Source organism: Castor canadensis, chromosome 14 (assembly GCF_047511655.1).
Source record: "Castor canadensis chromosome 14, mCasCan1.hap1v2, whole genome shotgun sequence".
Taxonomy (NCBI): Eukaryota; Metazoa; Chordata; class Mammalia; order Rodentia; family Castoridae; genus Castor; species Castor canadensis.
This window is the reverse complement of record NC_133399.1, coordinates 19,203,375-19,225,226: the sequence shown is the minus strand read 5'-3', so window position 1 is coordinate 19,225,226 and position 21,852 is coordinate 19,203,375. Positions and strand designations below refer to the sequence as shown.

General features: G+C 35.5%; 1 non-coding gene across 1 annotated transcript; it reads left to right on the top strand.

Moving 5' to 3' along the window:
• The first annotated feature begins 3,549 nt into the window (after positions 1-3,549).
• On the top strand, positions 3,550-3,656 carry LOC141416988 (U6 spliceosomal RNA). The gene has a single exon (XR_012441623.1). It is a non-coding gene; the product is annotated as a U6 spliceosomal RNA (small nuclear RNA).
• Positions 3,657-21,852: the final 18,196 nt, after the last annotated feature.

The window sequence follows — 21,852 nt, the reverse complement described above, 5'->3', positions numbered from 1 at the left end:
ATTACACCTGCAAGCCGAAAAACTTACTGAAACTGTATTGCATTTGAACTGGGGACACTTGGTGGGGCTTTTTTTTTTTTTATCTTCTGTGTGTGTGTGAGTGTAGTTTTGTTCTACTTTATGCATCCCCTTTGATGAGACAACTACAGAACAACATCTGAGGCACCAACTCCAGGACTGGAGATTGAGACGGACATCCAAATTATTAAGACTGAAATTGCATTGCATATAAACTTGGAAGTTTTTTGGTTTTTTTTTTTTTTTAATTTTCTATTTTCCATTTTATTTTAATTCATTTTTATAAATAGATATTACTTTCATATACTTATTTTTTATTTTTTTTATCTTTGACTTTCAATCCTCTCTCTGTCTCTCTATTGTCTGTTCAGCTTACTGTCGATTAGTACACTAACACTCCCTGTTTATACCTTTGAAACTCTCTTGTCTGATACCTTGTTCTGCTTTCTCCCTCTTGTCTGTATATTTGTTTTCCCCTTTTCTTTAACTTCTTGCTTTCCATCTCAGCTCACTCTTCCATTCTCAATATTACCATTGTTATTATTACAAGCTAGAAAATACTTAATTACACACAGTACAGGGACAGTAACAACACCAAGGACAATGACAGGAAGACAGAAAAAACAAGGAAGCCAGTTTCCCCACAGCAAAAAATTAGTACAGGAACCAGAGGGGAATGAAGAGAACAGAAACTCAGAGCCAGACTCCAACAAAATGAAGATAAACTATGCCAAAGGACCCAATGAAGCCCACAAGAATAATTTAAAAGAAGACATACTACAAGTACTCAATGAGAATTTTATAGAGATGATACTGGATAGGGTCAAGCAAAATGTACAGGAGACACTCAAGAAATTCCAAGACAATAAAAATAGAGAATTTGAAAAAGCAAAAGAAGAAATAAAGGAAACCATAGAAGCACTGTATAAACACCAAAGTGAAAGAGAGAACACAATGGATAAATGGATAAATGAACTCAGGACAAAAATAGACAACAATAAAGAAGAAAACAGCCAGGATATGGAAAACCTGAGAAAAAAGAACGAAACAGAACTGCAAAACAAAACGGAAGGCCAATCCAGCAGAATAAAACAAACAGAAGACAGAATCTCAGAACTTGAAGATGAAATGGTAATTAAAGGAAAAACTGAAGAACTATTAATTAAACAACTCAAGACCTGTGAAAAGAAAATGCAAGAACTCACTGACTCCATCAAAAGACCAAACTTGAGAATCATGGGCATCGAAGAAGGAGAAGAGGTGCAAGCGAAGGGAATGCGTAATATATTCAACAAAATAATAACGGAAAATTTCCCAAATCTAGAGAAAGATATTCCCATACAAATACAAGAGGCCTCCAGGACACCAAACAGACCAGATCAAAATAGAACTACCCCACGACATGTCATCATTAAAACAACAAGTTCAGAAACTAAGGAAAGAATATTGAAGGCTGTAAGAGAGAAAAAACAAGTAACATACAAAGGTAAACCCATCAAAATCACAGCAGACTTCTCAACAGAAACATTAAAAGCAAGAAGAGTGTGGGGTGAGATCTTCCGGGCACTGAATGAAAATAACTTCAACCCCAGGATACTCTACCCAGCAAAGCTATCATTCAAAATAGATGGAGCAATAAAAGTCTTCCATGATAAGCAGAAACTAAAACAATATGTGACCACAAAGCCACCATTACAAAAGATTCTGCAAGGGATCCTGCACACAGAAAGTGACACCCAACTTAACCATGAAAAGGCAGGCAGCACCAAACCACAGGATAAGAAAAAGCAAGACAGAAGAGAGTAACATCAAGTTAGGTACACACAATCAAACCTTCAAACAACTAAGATAACTAAATGGCAGGAATCACCACATACCTATCAGTACTAACACTTAATGTTAATGGACTTAATTTACCCATCAAAAGACACCGTTTGACAAAATGGATTAAAAAAGAAGATCCAACAATTTGTTGCTTACAGGAGACTCATCTCACCGACAGAAATAAGCATATGCTTAGGATGAAAGGCTGGAAGATTTACCAAGCCAATGGCCCCCGAAAACAAGCAGGAGTAGCAATACTTATCTCTGACAAAGTAGATTTCAAACCTACATTGATCAAACGAGATAAAGAAGGACATTCCATACTAATAAAAGGGGATATAGACCAAAAGGAAATAATAATCATCAATCTGTATGCACCCAATGTCAACGCATCCAATTTCATCAAACATACCCTGAAAGACCTAAAAGCATATATAAACGCCAACAGAGTGGTTGTGGGAGATTTTAACACTCCATTATCATCAATAGATAGGTCATCCAAACAAAAACTCAATAAAGAAATCCAAGATCTAAAATATGCAATAGATCAAGTGGACCTAGTAGATGTCTACAGAACATTTCATCCAACCTCTACACAATATACATTCTTCTCAGCAGCCCATAACCTTCTCCAAAATAGATCATATCCTAGGGCACAAAGCAAGCCTCAGCAAATATAAGAAAATAGAAATAATACCATGCATACTATCTGACCACAATGCAGTAAAAGTAGAACTCAACAACAAAAGTAAAGACAAAAAACATACAAACAGCTGGAAACTAAATAACTCATTACTTAATGAAGAATGGATCATCGATGCAATAAAAGAGGAAATTAAAAAGTTCCTAGAAGTCAATGAAAATGAAAACACAACCTACCGGAACCTATGGGACACAGCTAAGGCAGTCTTGAGAGGAAAGTTTATAGCCATGAGTGCATATATTAAAAAGACTGAAAGATCCCAAATCAATGACCTAATGATACAACTCAAACTCCTAGAAAAACAAGAACAAGCAAATCCCAAAACAAATAGAAGGAGAGAAATAATAAAAATAAGAGCTGAAATCAATGAAATAGAAACCAAAAAAACCATACAAAGAATTAATGAAACAAAAAGTTGGTTCTTTGAAAAAATAAACAAGATCGATAGACCCCTGGCTAACCTGACTAAAATGAGGAGAGAAAAAACCCAAATTAGTAGAATTAGGAATGCAAAAGGGGAGATAACAACAAACACCATGGAAGTCCAGGAAATCATCAGAGACTACTTTGAGAACCTATATTCAAATAAATTTGAAAATCTAAAAGAAATGGACAGATTTCTAGATACATATGATCATCCAAAACTGAACCAAGAGGAAATTAATCACCTGAATAGACCTATAACACAAAATGAAGTTGAAGCAGCAATCAAGAGTCTCCCCAAAAAAAAAAGTCCAGGACCTGATGGATTCTCTGCTGAATTCTATCAGACCTTTAAAGAAGAACTGATACCAACCCTCCTTAAACTGTTCCATGAAATAGAAAGGGAAGGAAAACTGCCAAACACATTTTATGAAGCCAGTATTACACTTATCCCAAAACCAGGCAAAGACACCTCCAAAAAGGAGAACTATAGGCCAATCTCCTTAATGAACATTGATGCAAAAATCCTCAACAAAATAATGGCAAACCGAATTCAGCAACACATCAAAAAGATTATTCACGTGCTCGCTTCGGCAGCACATATACTAAAATTGGAACGATACAGAGAAGATTAGCATGGCCCCTGCACAAGGATGACACGCAAATTCGTGAAGCGTTCCATATTTTTAAAAAAAAAAAGAAAATAAAATGAAGAAAAAAAAAAAAGATTATTCACCACGACCAGGTAGGCTTCATCCCAGGGATGCAGGGGTGGTTCAACATACGAAAATCAATAAACGTAATAAACCACATTAACAGAAGCAAAGACAAAAACCACTTGATCATCTCAATAGATGCAGAAAAAGCCTTTGATAAGATCCAACATCATTTCATGATAAAAGCTCTAAGAAAACTAGGAATAGAAGGAAAGTTCCTCAACATTATAAAAGCTATATATGACAAACCTACAGCCAGCATTATACTTAACGGAGAAAAATTAAAACCATTCCCTCTAAAATCAGGAACCAGACAAGGATGCCCACTATCTCCACTCCTATTCAACATAGTACTGGAATTCCTAGCCAGAGCAATTAGGCAAGAAGAAGGAATAAAAGGAATACAAATAGGTAAAGAAACTGTCAAAATATCCCTATTTGCAGACCACATGATCCTATACCTTAAAAACCCAAAAAACTCTACTCAAAAGCTTCTAGACATCATCAATAGCTATAGCAAGGTAGCAGGATATAAAATCAACATAGAAAAATCATTAGCATTTCTATACACTAACAATGAGCAAACGGAAAAAGAATGTATGATAACAATTCCATTTACAATAGCCTCAAACAAAATCAAATATCTAGGTGTAAACCTAACAAAAGATGTGAAAGACCTCTACAAGGAAAACTATACACTTCTGAAGAAAGAGATTGAGGAAGACTATAGAAAGTGGAGAGATCTCCCATGCTCATGGATTGGTAGAATCAACATAGTAAAAATGTCGATACTCCCCAAAGTAATCTACATGTTTAATGCAATTCCAATCAAAATTCCAATGACATTCATTAAAGAGATTGAAAAATCTACTGTGAAATTTATATGGAAACACAAGAGGCCACGAATAGCCAAGGCAATACTCAGTCAAAAGAACAATGCAGGAGGTATCACAATACCTGACTTCAAACTATATTACGAAGCAATAACAATAAAAACAGCATGGTACTGGCACAAAAACAGACATGAAGACCAGTGGAACAGAATAGAGGATCCAGATATGAAGCCACACAACTATGAGCAACTTATCTTTGACAAAGGAGCTAAAAATATACGATGGAGAAATAGCAGCCTCTTCAACAAAAACTGCTGGGAAAACTGGTTAGCAGTCTGCAAAAAACTGAAACTAGATCCATGTATATCACCCTATACCAAGATTAACTCAAAATGGATCAAGGATCTTAATATCAGACCCCAAACTCTTAAGTTGATACAAGAAAGAGTAGGAAACACTCTGGAGTTAGTAGGTATAGGTAAGAACTTTCTCAATGAAACCCCAGCAGCACAGCAACTAAGAGATAGCATAGATAAATGGGACCTCATAAAACTAAAAAGCTTCTGTTCATCAAAAGAAATGGTCTCTAAACTGAAGAGAACACCCACAGAGTGGGAGAAAATATTTGCCAATTATACATCAGACAAAGGACTGATAACCAGAATATACAGGGAACTTAAAAAACTAAATTCTCCCAAAACTAATGAACCAATAAAGAAATGGGCACGTGAACTAAACAGAACTTTCTCAAAAGAAGAAATTCAAATGGCCAGAAAACACATGAAAAAATGCTCACCATCTCTAGCAATAAAGGAAATGCAAATTAAAACCACACTAAGATTCCACCTCACCCCTGTTAGAATAGCCATCATCAGCAACACCACCAACAACAGGTGTTGGCGAGGATGCGGGGAAAAAGGAACCCTCTTACACTGTTGGTGGGAATGTAGACTAGTACAACCACTCTGGAAAAAAATTTGGAGGCTACTTAAAAAGTTGTGCATCGAGCTACCATTTGATCCAGCAATACCACTCTTGGGGATATACCCAAAAGACTGTTACTCCAGAGGCACCTGCACATCCATGTTTATTGCGGCACTATTCACAATAGCCAAGTTATGGAAACAGCCAAGATGCCCCAGCACTGACGAATGGATTAAGAAAATGTGGTATCTATACACAATGGAATTTTATGCAGCCATGAAGAAGAACGAAATGTTATCATTCGCTGGTAAATGGATGGAATTGGAGAACATCATTCTGAGTGAGGTTAGCCTGGCTCAAAAGACCAAAAATCGTATGTTCTCCCTCATATGTGGACATTAGATCAAGGGCAAAAACAACAAGTGGATTGGACTATGAGCACATGATAAAAGCGAGAGCACACAAGGGAGGGGTGAGGATAGGTAAGACACCTAAAAAACTAGCTAGCATTTGTTGCCCTTAATGCAGAGAAACTAAAGCAGATACCTTAAAGCAACTGAGGCCAATAGGAAAAGGGGACCAGGAACTAGAGAAAAGGTTAGATCAAAAAGAATTAACCTAGAAGTTAACACCCACGCACAGGAAATCAATGTGAGTCAATGTCCTGTATAGCTATCCTTATCTCAACCAGCAAAACCCCTTGTTCCTTCCTATTATTGCTTATACTCTCTCTACAACAAAATTAGAGATAAGGGCAAAATAGTTTCTGCTGGGTATTGAGGGGTGGGATCGGGAGGGGGTGGAGTGGGTGGTAAGGGAGGGGGTGGGGGCAGGGGGGAGAAATGAACCAAGCCTTGTATGCACATATGAATAATAAAAGAAAAATGAAAAAAAAAAGACAGACATTCAAAAAAAAATTTAAAATACTTGTATAACTCAATTCAAGAGCAATTATTATACACTTATTAGTAGCATAAAACTCAGAGATATATTTAGATTGTTTTGTACATATCCCTGAAATTAGCACATAATATTCTCTTAATTTTTTATAAAATTTCATTCATTGTGGTCTGAAGTGTTAAAAACATAATTCTAATTTTTTACAAATGGGGCTCACAATACTTAGGTGAGCTCACAATAGTTAACTCCCATTGGGAGTTAAGATCCAAGTACACAAATTTTAGGGGAGATGGACGTATTGTCCATTTCACAATTACAGGTTGTGAAAACATACCCAGTAGATAAATGCTCAGTAGATGTATGTTGAATTATTGAATACAAAAGTGATTTGATAAATCAGTGAGAAATGTTGGCAAGTGCTGATGAAGTAGCTCAGACTGGTGGATGAGAGAAAATGCAGTGCTAGAAACAAGCATCGGAGTATAAGACTTTCAAATGTGGAAAGATAAAGTGTTGGGTGCAGCAAGTAAGTGAAGTTTGGTTGAGCAGTATAAGGAAGTCCCCCAGAAATGTCTATGCAAGAGCTTATGAGGATCATGATTGTTTTGCTGATGTGGAAGCACAAAGCTACTATGTTGTGAGAGGACCCCTTGGCTAGAAATTGAGGACAGTTCCCAGCTATTTTAAACAAAAAATGTCATTTTTGTTACAAGAATGGAGAACAGGTCAGAAAAGTTCCAGCACAAGGGTTGGCAACAGTGGGAGGGGAAGGGAGAGGGTATAGAAGGTCAATATGATGACGATATTGTGTACACACGTATGTAAATGGAAAATTGAGACCTGTTGAAACTATTCAAGGGACAGGTGGAGGAAGGATAAAGGAGAATGCTTGAGGAGGTGAATTCAACTATGATATATTGTAAGAAGTTTTGTAAATGTCACAATGTACACCCAGCACAGCAATAATAAAAAAAATTTTAAAACAAATGGATATTTTTTAGAAATTTATTTTAAATAATTTGTTACATAGCAATAGCAAACTAATATGTGTCTTATATTTCTTTATTTAGGTAATCTTTTATTTTTAAAGTATACTAAATTATATGTATTCATGGGGCACAGTATATACATATATGCACATGTATATGTATATATAGGGTAATTTACTCAGGAAAAACTGGATACTCGATTTTTCCAATTTAGGCATTATTTCTTTCTTCTCAGAGCATTCAAAATGACATTCATAGCTATTTAAATGACCACAATGAATGACTGTTAACTATAGGCACCACAGTATTCTATGTACAGAATATCAGGACTTGCTCATTCCCTCTAACTGTATTATACCATATTAAAATCCTCTCTATATCCTCCCTTCTTCCTACCTTTCACAGCTTCTGTAACCACATTCTACTCTTCCCTGTTATGTAATCCACTCATTCAATCTTCTATATATGAGAAAGATCATGTGGTATTTCTTCCAGTTCCATCTGTCTTGCTACAAATGAAATGCTTTCATTAATCTTATGTCTGAGTAATATTACATTTTTGCATAAATACAACATGTTTCTTACCCATTCATCCATAGAAGGATGCTGACATTGATTCCATACTTGGCTATTGTGAATGTTACTGTAGTAAAATATCAGAGATATTCAACTTTTAACAAGAAAGGTTTACTTACTTACTTTTCAGGCAGTTCTCAGTTTGAACTCAGGACTCAGGTTTTTTAGACAGGCACTCTACCACTTGAGCCACTTTGCCAGCCCTGTTTTCTGTTGGTTTTTTTTGAAATAGTGTCTCACATACTATTCGCATGGGCTGGCCTCAAACCATAACCCTTTTTATCTCTGCCTCCTGGGTAGTTAGGGTCACAGTTATGATACTCCAGCACCTGGCAGAAAGGATTATTTTGGGCCATGGTTTCAGACCTTACCTGGTTGCCTTGGGTGTGTGGAAAGCAGTACATCATGGTGGGAGTGCATGGTGGGGAAAAGCTGTTCACCTAATGGTGGCTGTGAAGATATAAAGAGAGAAAAAGGAGTCATGATCCCAACATCTCCTTTTATGACACACCCCAAATGACCTAACTTCCTCCAACTTGGCTCTGTCTCATGAAGGGGCCACCACCTTCTAATAATGCAATTGGTGGGTAACTAAGCCTTTGATACATGGACCTTTGTGAGACATTTATATACCTGAGTACTTGATTGTGGCATTAACATATATGAATATATCATGTATTGATAATGTCCATCTGTACCATTTCTGCCCTGTCTCTCCATACCCAAGGCAGTTTCTCCACCCTAGTAATTACTCTTCTGCTTTATGGTTTCCTCCTTTCCCCCTTGCTGAATATGAGAAATCATGCAATTTTTTTTCTGTAATGGCTAACTTTCCTCAACTAAATGTCTTCCATATCTATACATTTTTCTACAAATATTGGATTTAATTTTTCTTCTTTGTTATTAGTACATAATGACTATACAAAATAATGGGCTTCATTACAACACTTCCACAAATATAGAGAATGTACTTTGGTCATACTTACCCCTCTTTTCCGTTCCTTATCCCCATCCCTCACTGCTTCTCTTCTTCTACATCTCTAATACTTCCCCTTTTAGGTTCATCTTCTCTTTCCCAAGGATTCCACAAAGATAAGATATGGTACCTGCTTTTGTGAATTGTGCTTAATTTCTTGTACCATGATGATTTCTAGTTCCATCCACTTTTTTGAAAACAACTTAATTTTGTTCTTCTTTACAGTCAACTGAAACATCATGATATATATATATATATATATATATATATATCATGTATATATCATATATATATCATATATACACTATATATTCCACATACATTCAACAATTGATGGGCTGATTCAATAACTTATCTGTTGTGACCATTAAGTAATAAACATGAGTGTGCAAGTGTCTGTGTGGTGTGCTGACTTTGAGACTTTGGGAACACATACAGAAGCGATATAGATGAACTGTATGGCAGTTTTATTTTTAATTTTTTGAAGAAACTCTATATTGACTTCCATATTGACTATAGAGTAATTTACTTTCTTCTCTGTAGTTTTGAAGGCTTACTTTTCCACACACTCTAGGCAAAATTTAGTTTTATTCTTGTTTTGTCTTCTTGAGGATCACCATTCTGAATGGGGTGAGGTCAAATTTCAATGTAATTTTGATTTGCATTTTCCTATGGTTAAACATGTTGAATATTTTTCATATAGTTTTTGGTCATTTGTAGTTTCTCAATTGAAATGTTTCTTTTTAGTTAATTTACCCATTTATTGACAGGATTGTTGATTCTCTGCTGTTTAGTTATTTCAGTTATTTAAAAAATCTGGATGTAAAGCGTTGTCAGATAAATAACTGGCAAAGATGTTTTTCCTGTTCTGTAGACTGCTGCCTAAGTTGATTTTTTCTTATGTGTGCAGAAGATATTTAATTTAATTAAGTTTGATTTGTCCTTCTTATTCTTATTCCCTGAGCTATTGCAGTGCTATTCAGAAAGTCCTTGGTAATGCTAGGACATAGGGTTCCTTGAGTAGATTCAAAGATTCATAACTTAAATGAATATTTTCTCTCCATATTTTCTTGACTTTTGCACAGGTGAGATTGAGGGATCCAGTCTCAGTCTTCTACATGTGGATATCTAGTTCCCCGGCCAGTCATTAAATAGGCTGTCTTTTTGCTAACGTAATTTTTAGGCACCTTTGAAAAGAATCAGATGGATGAAACTGTGTGGAGTTATTTATGGACTTTCTATTCTAATCTATTGGTTTATGGATCTGCTTTTTCTGCCACTACAGTGCTGTTTTTGTTCTTGCAGATCTTAGTATACATTTTGGTCAGGAATTCTTTGGCCTTTTGGGGTCTTTACTTAAATATGAATTCATATTTATATATAAATTTTAGGGATTTTGGTATTTCTGTGAAAATGTCATTGGAATTTTGATGGGGATTGCATTATATCTATAGATAATTTTTGGCAATATGGCCATTTTAACAATATTAATTTTGCCTACCCCAGAACATGGGTGTTTGTTCAGTCTTCTACTGTTTCTTCAGTTTTGTCACAAAGAGCATTATCTCTCCATGTGTACCTTGGAAGATTTGATTTCTGTTGTTAGATGGAATGTTCCAGTTACATCTGTTAGGTCCATCGGTTCTAACATGCAATGTCCAATATATCTGTAGTGACTCTCTGTAGCGACTTACCCTCCGATTCCTAACAAGAGTACCTGTCATTTAGATGATCTATGTAACACAATCCAGCACGAGAAGCCATACTTCTCATGGTGGAACACTGTCTGCCAAGGTCAAGGAGACCCCTTCTAAGAGCAAGGATGGACCTCTCAGGAACACCTAATTTTCCCAGATTCTGCCTTGCATTTTATTTACTTCTTCTGTTCAAATTCTAGGTGGCCTTCTAAGTCATGTTTCTGTTACAGATCTAGTGCCATATGAATTAGGAGCCTTAAAAGTGGCTGGAGGAGGAGAGGGAAACTCAAGTGATTGGGAGAATCCAGGTAGCAACTTCTAGAGTTACAGTCCCCCACTACCCCCTGAGTAACCTCTATGTAAATTCATTTTACTCATCCAAGCTGGATTTGGCTGATTCATTCTATCAGCTGTCCACACCATCCTAGTTTGGAGGCAAACAATTCTTTTACCTCTCCAGGAATTTTGCACAACCATTCCTTTCTACCTGGATGGTCTGTTCTATCTAACAGTTATTTTCTACCTGGATGATCTGTTCTATCTGGAATGTGGAGTAACAATGAAGTCTCCTTTATTATTGTATTACAATTTGTCTCTTCCTTCAGATCCTCCAGTATTTTGTTTATTTACATTGTTCAATGTTAGCTTGTTTTGTTTTGCTTTTTGACAGTACTGGGACTTGAACTCAGGACTTCAGGCTTACTAGGCAAGATCTCTTAACACTTGAGCCACTCTGCCAGCCCTAGATTCTTCACCATTGACTGCATATGTATTTACAATTGTTTTATCCTTTTTGGATATTGGCCTTTTTACAATATTTATGATGGAATTGTGAGTACATAAGGTACTAGGTCCCTATTATGAGTAAAATCCAGTAGATGAGCAGAAGATTGGGCCCAGGGATTTTGGGGAAGCCCAACAAATGGAGGGAAGTAGGGGAAGGTACTTTTATAAGGACTGCAGTGGGAGTTGGCATGTTTTCTGAATTCAAGACATATGCCCAAGGGAGAAAAACTGATTGGAACCTTTGTTTTCTTCTTATCCCCAGCTTCCTACCTGTTTACTGTCTAGAGACTACAAGATGGAAAATTTTTACTTAATGAGAAGCTATGAAAAATTCTGATTCTGGAACTCAACACACATAACATCTCCCAAATATGCCATCAGTTCACCAATTTAGAGACAGAAATAGAATCAATCTTTCCTGGCTCCTCACAGAACTTTACTGTGGACCAGGAACCACCCTGGACATGATGACACTGACACTGAGGATACAGCTGCTGCCTCCACCATCCCTATGTCTGGAGGGAAAAGATCCACAACACGTGTCTGCAAATGAGCACAAATGAGTAAGAAAGAAGAGCATGGCACATCCTGGGCAATGAAATAACAGGACAGAGAGGCAGTTCCTCCGGGGTCTACTTTAAGTAAATGGGGAAAACCCATTGCTTCAAAAAGAATTTAAAAGTCAGGAATGTAATTTCAGGAGACTGAATGAGATTAGAAATCAAGATTTTTTGGACACTCTAAATGTGCAATTAATTCTACTCTAGAATATTGGTGCTTTTACTATTTCTAAACTTCTTTCATACAATGAAGTGATTACGACACCAATAACGTTTTAAGAAAGCATTTTCACTTCACATAACTTATAAATTACACAAAGATAATGTAAAAGAATTTGAGATTATTTAATTTGACACCACGTGTGTGATTTTTATCCAGAAGTCATACCTGCTCCAGAGTTATAGCAGATATTGGGCTATTTTGAGATTTGTCACATTTTTCACAGTACTTCCTTTTAGTTTGTAGGATTTAGTAAGAAAAGTTCATTTTATTAGACCTAACGCCCATAGCATTGTCTCCTTATTCCAGACATAATTAATGAACATAGGATATGCATGATGTAAATGTGGCTTATTTAACACGTCATATTTACTTTTTATATGGAGTGCAACGAATCTATGACATTTTCTCAGCAGTTGAATGGTGTTTGCCTTAATTCTGCCAAGTATTGGCCAAATCAGTAGGTGTTTTAATGTCTCTGTCTCGGGGGGCTCTTTAAATTGGAGATTTAGTTTATTTATACATGCCATCTCAATTTCAGTTGCCTTATAATGTCTATTATGTGTTCTTGTCAGTTCTACACTTCATTATGTCTAACTTCTTCTAACATTGAGTCTGTGAAGTAAAAACATATGTTTGGCTACAAATTTACACATAATAAACTAAAAACACAAAACACAAAATGAATCAAAGAGCGAGCACTGGGTTTTCCAGAAATAAAAAGGCTCAGGTTTAACTGCAGCCCCTCATCTCTCAGCATTTCTCTTGCTCCTTGCTCGTGTGATGTCAAATCAAGAGCCTTCTCCTGCTTCAGCAGGTCCTTATTTTTACCTAACTTGAGCCTCAGGTGACGCTGGGCATCCCTAATATTTTACCCAATGTCCAAGTTTTCTGTGCACTTAACTGGTCCTTACCCATCACAGAGACCTGGCTCCTTAATTACTCCCATGTCCCTCCTGTGTTTCCTGCCACCTGCAGGTGATGCTGAAATGCGCACAAAAGACAGCTCTGTCCTCCCTACGTTTCTAAGGAAACAAAATTAATCATTTGGTAGAAGGGGTTGGCATAGTTCCTGCAGCTGGTGTTAGTAAATACGAGTTATTATTCGTATCATTCTGGTCGCGTTCAATGACTGAACCCTGGGCTGTATTTTACAATTTTGCGCTACATCATGTAGGATATATTTCCTATTATATACCTGTGCATTTCTGGAAACAGTGAAGAAACTGACTTGTTTGAATTTCTTGAGGTTTTATTTTTATTTAAGTTTTGAACTAGCATACATTAATAATGCGAGGAGAGTTCTGTACATGCACACAGGGTACTTTGAAAAAAAGTTTACTCTTTCTGTTAAATTCCAAGTTCCCCTACCTCTACCCCCATTTTCAAATAGTGCATCCTGGGTTTTGTTAGGTGTTTTCATATGTGTGTGTGTGTGTGTGTGTGTGTAGAAAGAGAGATAGAGAGAGAAAGAGAGAGAGAGAACACTTCCATCCTCTTCACTTCTCATTAGACTTTCCTTTCTCCTTCTCTTCTCCCAGTGATTCCCTCAAACCGTTCCTATTTTATACTCAACTCTGGAGTTAGCTGTGGTACTCAACATCCTATGAATTGCTTTTTTATATTGAGCCATGCCAAAAGGACTTCTTAGTTATAAAGTTTTCCAATGGATTTTATTTTGTCTTTTTAAGGATCTGGAAATACGTTAATTAACTTTTACTCAAAAGGTGAAGCTGTGGTTGCTTTTGTTCTTTAATAACATTGGTTTGAAACCTTATGGTAGAATTTATTTATTATATACAGAATATCCTTTCCATCTTGTCATTTAGTTACCAAAATAAATTGTCCATTGCTTCTGATTTCCACACAATCTAGTCAATAGATTTAGTATGGAATGAATATATTTTTATACAATTTTGTTTGAGATTTTTCTACCTGTGATAATTAATGAAATAAATAATTGTATTTCTTATTATGTGTAACTATTGTAGAGGCTTTTGGTTTTTATACATCTATGTTAAAACATATTGAAAAATCCTTAGGATCTTTATTTTCCTGTGACTTTAAAATTTCTTATCGAGTAGAATTAGATGAGATTTCAAAATTACTATTTTCATTTTTATTGCAATAGGAAATAAACTTGGGTTGGAAAGTGATGTGTTCATTGGTGACTGGTCTATTTTAATTTTTAATTGAAAGTTAAACAAATGTATAGAAATTGTGCCATTCTCCCCATTGGAGAGAGAGAGGGGAGATTCCATTCTCTATTATGGAATTTGCAGAGATCTTTAACTTTCAAAAATTTCTGTTTAAATTAAGGTTGTTGTGGCAATTAATGTGAAGACCAAGAATAATTGCAAGGGGCTGAAATGACGAGGCTGGCTGAGAAGGTATCAGGGAAACTGATTAGGTGATGTCAGTTTTTAATGCCAATTTTTTTAAAAATTATTTTCTCTTTCAAGAGGTTCCACTATGGTATTTCACACATGTATATACTGTAATGTGATCAGATTAATCCACTCTATTGCTTCTCTTTTCCAGATCCTCCTCTTTCTCAAATATTCAACAGCTTGCAGTAGGTTTCCTTATGTCATTTTCATACATAGACACAATATATTTTTATATTGTTACCCCGACACTCTTTCCCTCTGGCCCCTCCACCTCATTCCCTCAAACAGTCCCACTAACACAACAAATGACTGAACACATGTGACTTTTTCCTTCTAAATCTGTCTTATTTCATTTAACATGATGAAATTTTCCTGCAAATCACATAATTTTGTTCTTCTTTATGGCTGTGTAATATTTGGTTGTGTATGCATACAACATTTTCTCTACTGAGCTATTTGGTTTTGTGTTTTAGGTTTTCATCTAGTGGTGGGAACACAGGGGAATTTAGTTACATTTAGAAATCTCAATTTGACAGAGGAGAAGCAACCACTAACCAAATGTCTCTTTTTATAAATAATTTGGCTTCAAGCTAAAGGCAGTCACACTTCTGAGCTTGACGGTGCTTTGTTAATGTATTCGTGCTGCTGTGTAACTCTTACAGCAACCACTTTACATGGAACTGTAACACCACACCGTTATTCCTGTATTTCTCCTTCTGGGTCTTTCTGAGAAGCCAGAGATTCAATTTGCTGTCTTTGGACTTTTTTTGTCATTGTACCTGGCGAATATTTTTGGGAACCTGCACATCATCCTGGCCATCGTCAGACTTCCACCTGCACACACCAGTGTACTTCTTCCTCTCCAACCTGTCCTTCTCTGACATCTTCTTCATGTCTACCACTGTCCCAAAGATGCTGGTGAGCATCTAGACACATGACAAGGCCATCACTTACACAGACTGCATTACCCAGACATACTTTTTCACATTTTTTAGACTTTAGAAAAATTTAATTCTGTGGTGGCCTATAACTGCTTTGTAGCCATCTGTTACCCTCTGTACTACATCACCTTATGAATCCCAGACTCTGTGCCCAGTTACTTCTCCTAATCTGACTATTCAGCATGCTGGCAGCCCTGCATGAGAGTTTAACTGCACTAAGACTTAATTTCTGCACAATCATGGAAATGCCACACTATTTCTGTGAACTCTCCAAGGTCCTCAAGCTCGCCTATTCTGATACACTCATCAATAACATGGTATTCTACATCATGTCAGGCATCCTGAGCTTTTTCCCTCTATCATGGATTGTTTACTCTTATTCTCAGATTGTGGTTTCTGTTCTTAGCATCTCAACAACAGGGGGAAAGCATAAAGCATTTTCCACCTGTGGGTCTCAACTCTAGGTTTTCTCCCTGTTCTGTGGAACCTACATTGGCACTTGCCTCTCAGACAGGGGAGTTTGCCTCAATCTTATACAACACAGTCACTCCCATGATGATCATGTACAGCCTTAGGTACAGGGACATGAAGATGGCCATGAAATCGTTTCTACATAGTCTGCTGTTCTCATGGTGACATTGACTCTGACCCTGTGTCTGGACAAGTTTGACCAAAGACAGTGGAACAGAGAACTTAATCATTTGATCTCTGAAGTTTCTCTGACTGGATTCAAATACTAATGCTTGCCTTACTATGTTCACTGGTGTTTGTAAATATAATTACCTGAAGAGGCTGTTGATATCTACTGTACAATTTATATCATTTTTTCTTCTTTTCAGTCTGTGGAGGCATTAAATTCTCTATTGGATACATAAATGTATATATATGTGTACATTTATGTGTATACATATGCATATTATTTTCTATGTAACTGTCTTCCTCATCTATTTTATTAATTCTTTTGATAAAGAAACTTACAACATTTTGATAAAGTCCATTTTCTCCTCTTTAATATACTTTGCATTTCTGTAGGTCAGAATTTTGGATCAAAATAAATGTTTGAGCCCAGAAAGTAATTAATAGAGATGCTCCTTACCTTAGTATTTTTGTTTAATTTGGCATGATGTAACAGTAATATACATTTGAGTTTTGGACTGCTATTATTTTCTGGGGAGTGATGAGGGTGCAAAACTGAAAAGGAACAGAAATCAAGGCTCCTGTCAGTCACCCAATCACCAGGGTAAAAATCAATTATGTACAGTGCACTGTGTAACTAATCTATGATGTTCAGCAGGCTAGCTGCATGAAATTCATATTTTACTTTTTTCAAATTATGATGTTTATTGGAAGCACATTGGTCCATTAAATAAACTATTTGAGAATAGAACAATGCAGCCATGGATACAATTAAAATAAAATTTTATTAGCGTAGATTAATTACAGAAAGAAAGGGATTTCATGATGACATTTCCATACATGCATATAAATTAGTTTTACAATAGTCACCCCATCTGTTGCCTTTCATCCTTAATATCTTTATAAATTATTTTCATTGTACAAATTTCTGTGTTAGAGTATACAATGTACTACAGGCAAACAATTTGCAATTACCAAATCTAGTAATTACCTCCTTAAGTAAGATTAAGTATTATTCTCCTTAAACATTGTTTAAATTTTTCCTGGCCACAGTCATTGCACATATTTATGAAGTACATTTTTATATTTCATCACATGACTACAAAATTTGCTGTTCAAACTGGGGAAATTAAAAAATCAACATCAAGTAAGCTTTTCTTTCTATTTTTATTAGTGCATATTAATTGTGCTATTTCTGTACATTCATATAACATACTTTGGTCAAATTCACCCCTCAATTATGCCTTCATATCCATCCTTCTCTCCTTTTGAAATAACATAATGGATTTCATTATCCTATTTTCATACTTGAGCATAAGTCCTTCAATCATATTCACTCCCCTTAGCCCTCTCCTTTCATCCTCCACCCTCCATCATTCCGCATTCCCAAACAGTCCTCCCACCATATTTTACATTAATGTACTTCATTTTTTTGATGGTACTGGGGTTTGAACTCGGGGTTCATGCTTGCCAGGCAGGCACTATACTACTTCATCTACTCTGATGGCACTGTCACTCATTTTAGACTTTAGATTCTGCACATAAGACAAAATAGGCAAGGTTTCTGTTTCTCAGCTTAAATTATTTCTGTTAACATGATATTTAGTTCCATCCATTTTCCTCCAAATGAAATAACTTCATTCTTCCTCATAGCTGTAATACCCCTTCATGCATATGCATCACATTTTCTTTATTCATTGGTTGATGGGCACCTAGGAAAATTTCATAGTTTGGATATTGAGAACAATGTCGCACTTAAAAAGCATGAGACTGCAAGTGTCTCTCTTGTATGCTGACTTACATTCCTTTGGGTATATGCCCAGGAGTGGAATAGCAGAATCATATGGTTGCTCTCTCTTTTTTTTGGAGTAATGTCCATATTTCCATACTGATTGGACTAATTTACATTTCCACCAAGAGCAAATAAGTATTACTTCATATAGACAAACACATGCACATGCACACACATCTGCACCAACATTTGTTTTTGGTTCCTTGATGATTGACATTCTTCTTGAGGTGAGAAAAAAATCTCAATGTTATTTTGATTTGCATTTCTTTTATCGATAAGGATGTTGAATATTCTCTCTTTTTTTAACATAGTAGGTGCTCATTGAGCTTTTATTTAATGCATCAACTCAGGGAACATCTCAAGGAATTCTTTACCTATTCATTGTTATTTCTTTTTTTGAGAATTGCCTGTTCAATTTGTTTGCTCATTTACTAACAGGATTATTTATTATTTGAGTCTTGAAATTTTGGGTTTCTTTATACATTCTGGATATTATTCATTTTTCTGGTGAACAGCTAGCAATTATTTACTCCCATATAGATTGTCTCTTGAGTCTAAAAATAATTTACTTTGCTTTGCAGAAGATTTGTAATTTGATGAAATTGCATTTGTCAATTCTTACTCTAATTTTCTGAGCAATTGGAGTCCTATTCTAAAAAACACTACCTATCCCTATGTATTCAAGTTTCTTTCCTATTTTTCCTCTAAAGTTTCAAAGCCCTAGGCCTTAAAGTTAGATCTTTTATCCATGTGGAATTAATTTTTATACAAGATAAGATATATGGGTCTAGGTTCAGTCTTCTACATAGGATATACAGTTTTCCCAGCACCATTTCTTGAAGAGGCTGTCTTCTCTCTAAAGTATGTTTTTGGTACCTTTGTCAAAATCATATGCCTGTAGATGGAAGGCTTTTTTTTTCTGGATGTTTGATTCCATTCATTAGTCTGCAGTATGTTTTGTGCCAATACCATGCTGATTGTGTTACTATGGCCCTATAGTATAGTTTGAAGTCAGGTACTGTTATACCATCAGCATTGATCTTTATGATCAGTATTTCCATGGCTAATTGGGCCTTTTAACTTCCATATATACTTTAGGACTAGTTTTCCTACTTCCTATATTGGTGGAGTCAGTTTTTTCAAAACATTTTTTGAGATGAGGTTTCAATAAGTAGGTCTCAAACATATAATCCTCCTGCCTCAAGCTTCTAAAAGCTGGAATTGTAGATATGTATCTCCATGCCTGGTGCTTATGGGTATATCTATCTTTCCACATGTATACATTATAAATATATATATGATATATGTTATATATAACATATACTAGATACATATTATAATCTTGATTATCTTGTAGAGATTCACCTTGTGCACGGTGGCTATAAATTACTATGGTCATGTTATTCTGCTGAGAAATTGGTAAAACAATGAAAAAATGCATCTAGCTCACATGTGTGGTAAGCACTCATAAAGGGACTTAAGACTTTTACAAAGAGTCATTACTTACTTTTATTATTCTTGCATTGAGTTAGGTCAACTGTCAAAGGCACATTTTAATTCATACATTTTTATATAAGATCAAATTATAAATTTAAATGTAATTTCTTACACTGCTCATAAAATAAATCATTTCATCTTTTATTTGTAGGAATTTGTCAACTGGATTAGAAAATGACATTAATGTATTTGAATTATTGCTTTAGATTCATTCATTCAGAGTTTATTTCAGATTTTTATATCATTTCATATAGTTATTGAGTCTCTTTAGTGAATAACCTCTTAATTATTTTCTATATAAATACTCAACTTTTTGAAACAGAAAAAGAGAATGAAGTAGGCAAGATCTCTGTTCTATTGGATGTTACATTATAGTGGTGATTGTAAACTACAATGAAACAAATGCATATATGATAAAATGTCCCCAGAAATGAATCCTATTAAGAAAGAGAAGAGATAATTATGATAGGCACAGCATTTTATAGAGACTGTTATACAATGAAAAATCTTCATGGGTAGAGTTTCTGAGCTTATGGTTTTCCAAGTCAGGAATACTTTGTTTAATGTGCTTTTAAATTCATTTGGCCTGGAATTTTCTTTCTTTGTAGAGTCACTGTCTGACCAAATTGTGATTCTTTCTCTTTGGTATATTTGTTTTAGTAACATGTATTAATTTTACAAATAATGGTTTTCATTAAGACATTTCCATACATGCATTTTGTATGTTGATCATATTCATGACTTATATATTCCATTCTTATTTCCCATCCATTTTCCCATTCCATGCCTCCCCTTTTAATAATCCATTTCCCCTACATTTCACTTATGAAAGAAAACATGTCATACTTGTTTTTGTGAAACTAGCCTTTTTTCACTTAACATAGTGATCTCTAAACTTTAGACAGAACTCATCCGTTTTCCCGAAAATGACATCATTCTTCTTTATGGCAAAATAAAACTCAATTGCAGTTTTTTTTAAAGGCATCTTGTGGATCACTACCTATGTTCCTATGTTGTTTAGCCTTCACATATCTGGATAGAAATGATCACAAATGATATTGGTATTATAATGTGACTCTTTTAATGCAGACACCTGAATCCTAAACAACAGGGAATTAAGGAAGGATACACTTTGATCCACAAGATGTCTTTAAAATGCAAATATTAGCTGATATTACTTACACAAGACATCTAAGGTAGTCAGACTCATATATGCATGGAGTAGAGTGGTGGAGTCATGGAGTGCAAGAGGGGAAATATAGAGCTGTTTATGGGATGGGTGTAAAGTGAGTTACATAATACAGTTAATTTCTAAAAACCTGCTGTACAGCATAGGATCCAGTAAAACCATATGATGTTTGTATATAAACCTCACTTTTAAGGTAGACCCATGTTAGTGTTGTTAACCACAGAGAAAAATAAAACAAAATAAAAGGGACATAAGGACACTCTGGGAAGTAATGGATGTATCTGTAGCACTGATTCTGGTATCACCAGGCATATGTCAGAACTCATCAGCATGTACACATTACATGGGTGCCATTTTTTATATTTCAACCATGCCTCAATAAAGCTTTGTAACACAAAGGCAAAAGGGACATCATTGGAACAAGTAACTCTCTACATCTTGAGAATCTTCATAGTTCTACAGCAGCATGGAGGCTACCTTTTCCCTCAACATTCTCAGACAGGATCTTGCCTGCACTCCCCTCTTGCTCTTCTGCTTGTCACTATGGCTTCATTGTGAACATAGGTGTATGGAACAAGTAAAATCCTTAGGGACTTTGCACTGCTCATCCCTCTTTAGAGGCACAAACTTCTGCAGCTAGCCTCATGATTCTGTTCTCCTCCCTTGAGATCTCTTTTAAAATCCCATTGTTTTCCTTTCTTCCTCAGTCCTCATCAAATGGATGCTCATTCACTCTCCATTTTACCAATCCATTTTTAAATGGTCTCATGACAATCAAATACAGAGTATGATGTTTTCTTCTTTATTTCTAATTATACTTAAAGAGCATACATATTTATGTGGGTCATGTGGTTTTTAATACATACATACACACACATATATAGTGCACTGTTAAGACCTATCTTATAAAAACATTTATCATTGCTTTATGCTTAAAACATTAAAATCTACTTCTAATTCCATTTAAAAAGTAATTTATCTACTTGCATTCTTTCTATGTGATTGAATTTAGGGGATTTTTATGCTTCATTGCTCTTATTGCGTAGGGAGTGCTGGAAAGTTGGTTAGAAGTTAATTTGCATTCCTCAAAGGCATGAAAACACTTTTCATTCAAATTGTAGATTATGCAATATGCTTAGGAAAAGGCAGAGAGGGAGACAGGAATTCCTAATCAGAGATGGCACAAAGAATATTCTTCTCTTGAAAAAATACAAAAAAATAGTGATGCTATTTTCCTCTTTCCTTGTAGTGACATCCACCAC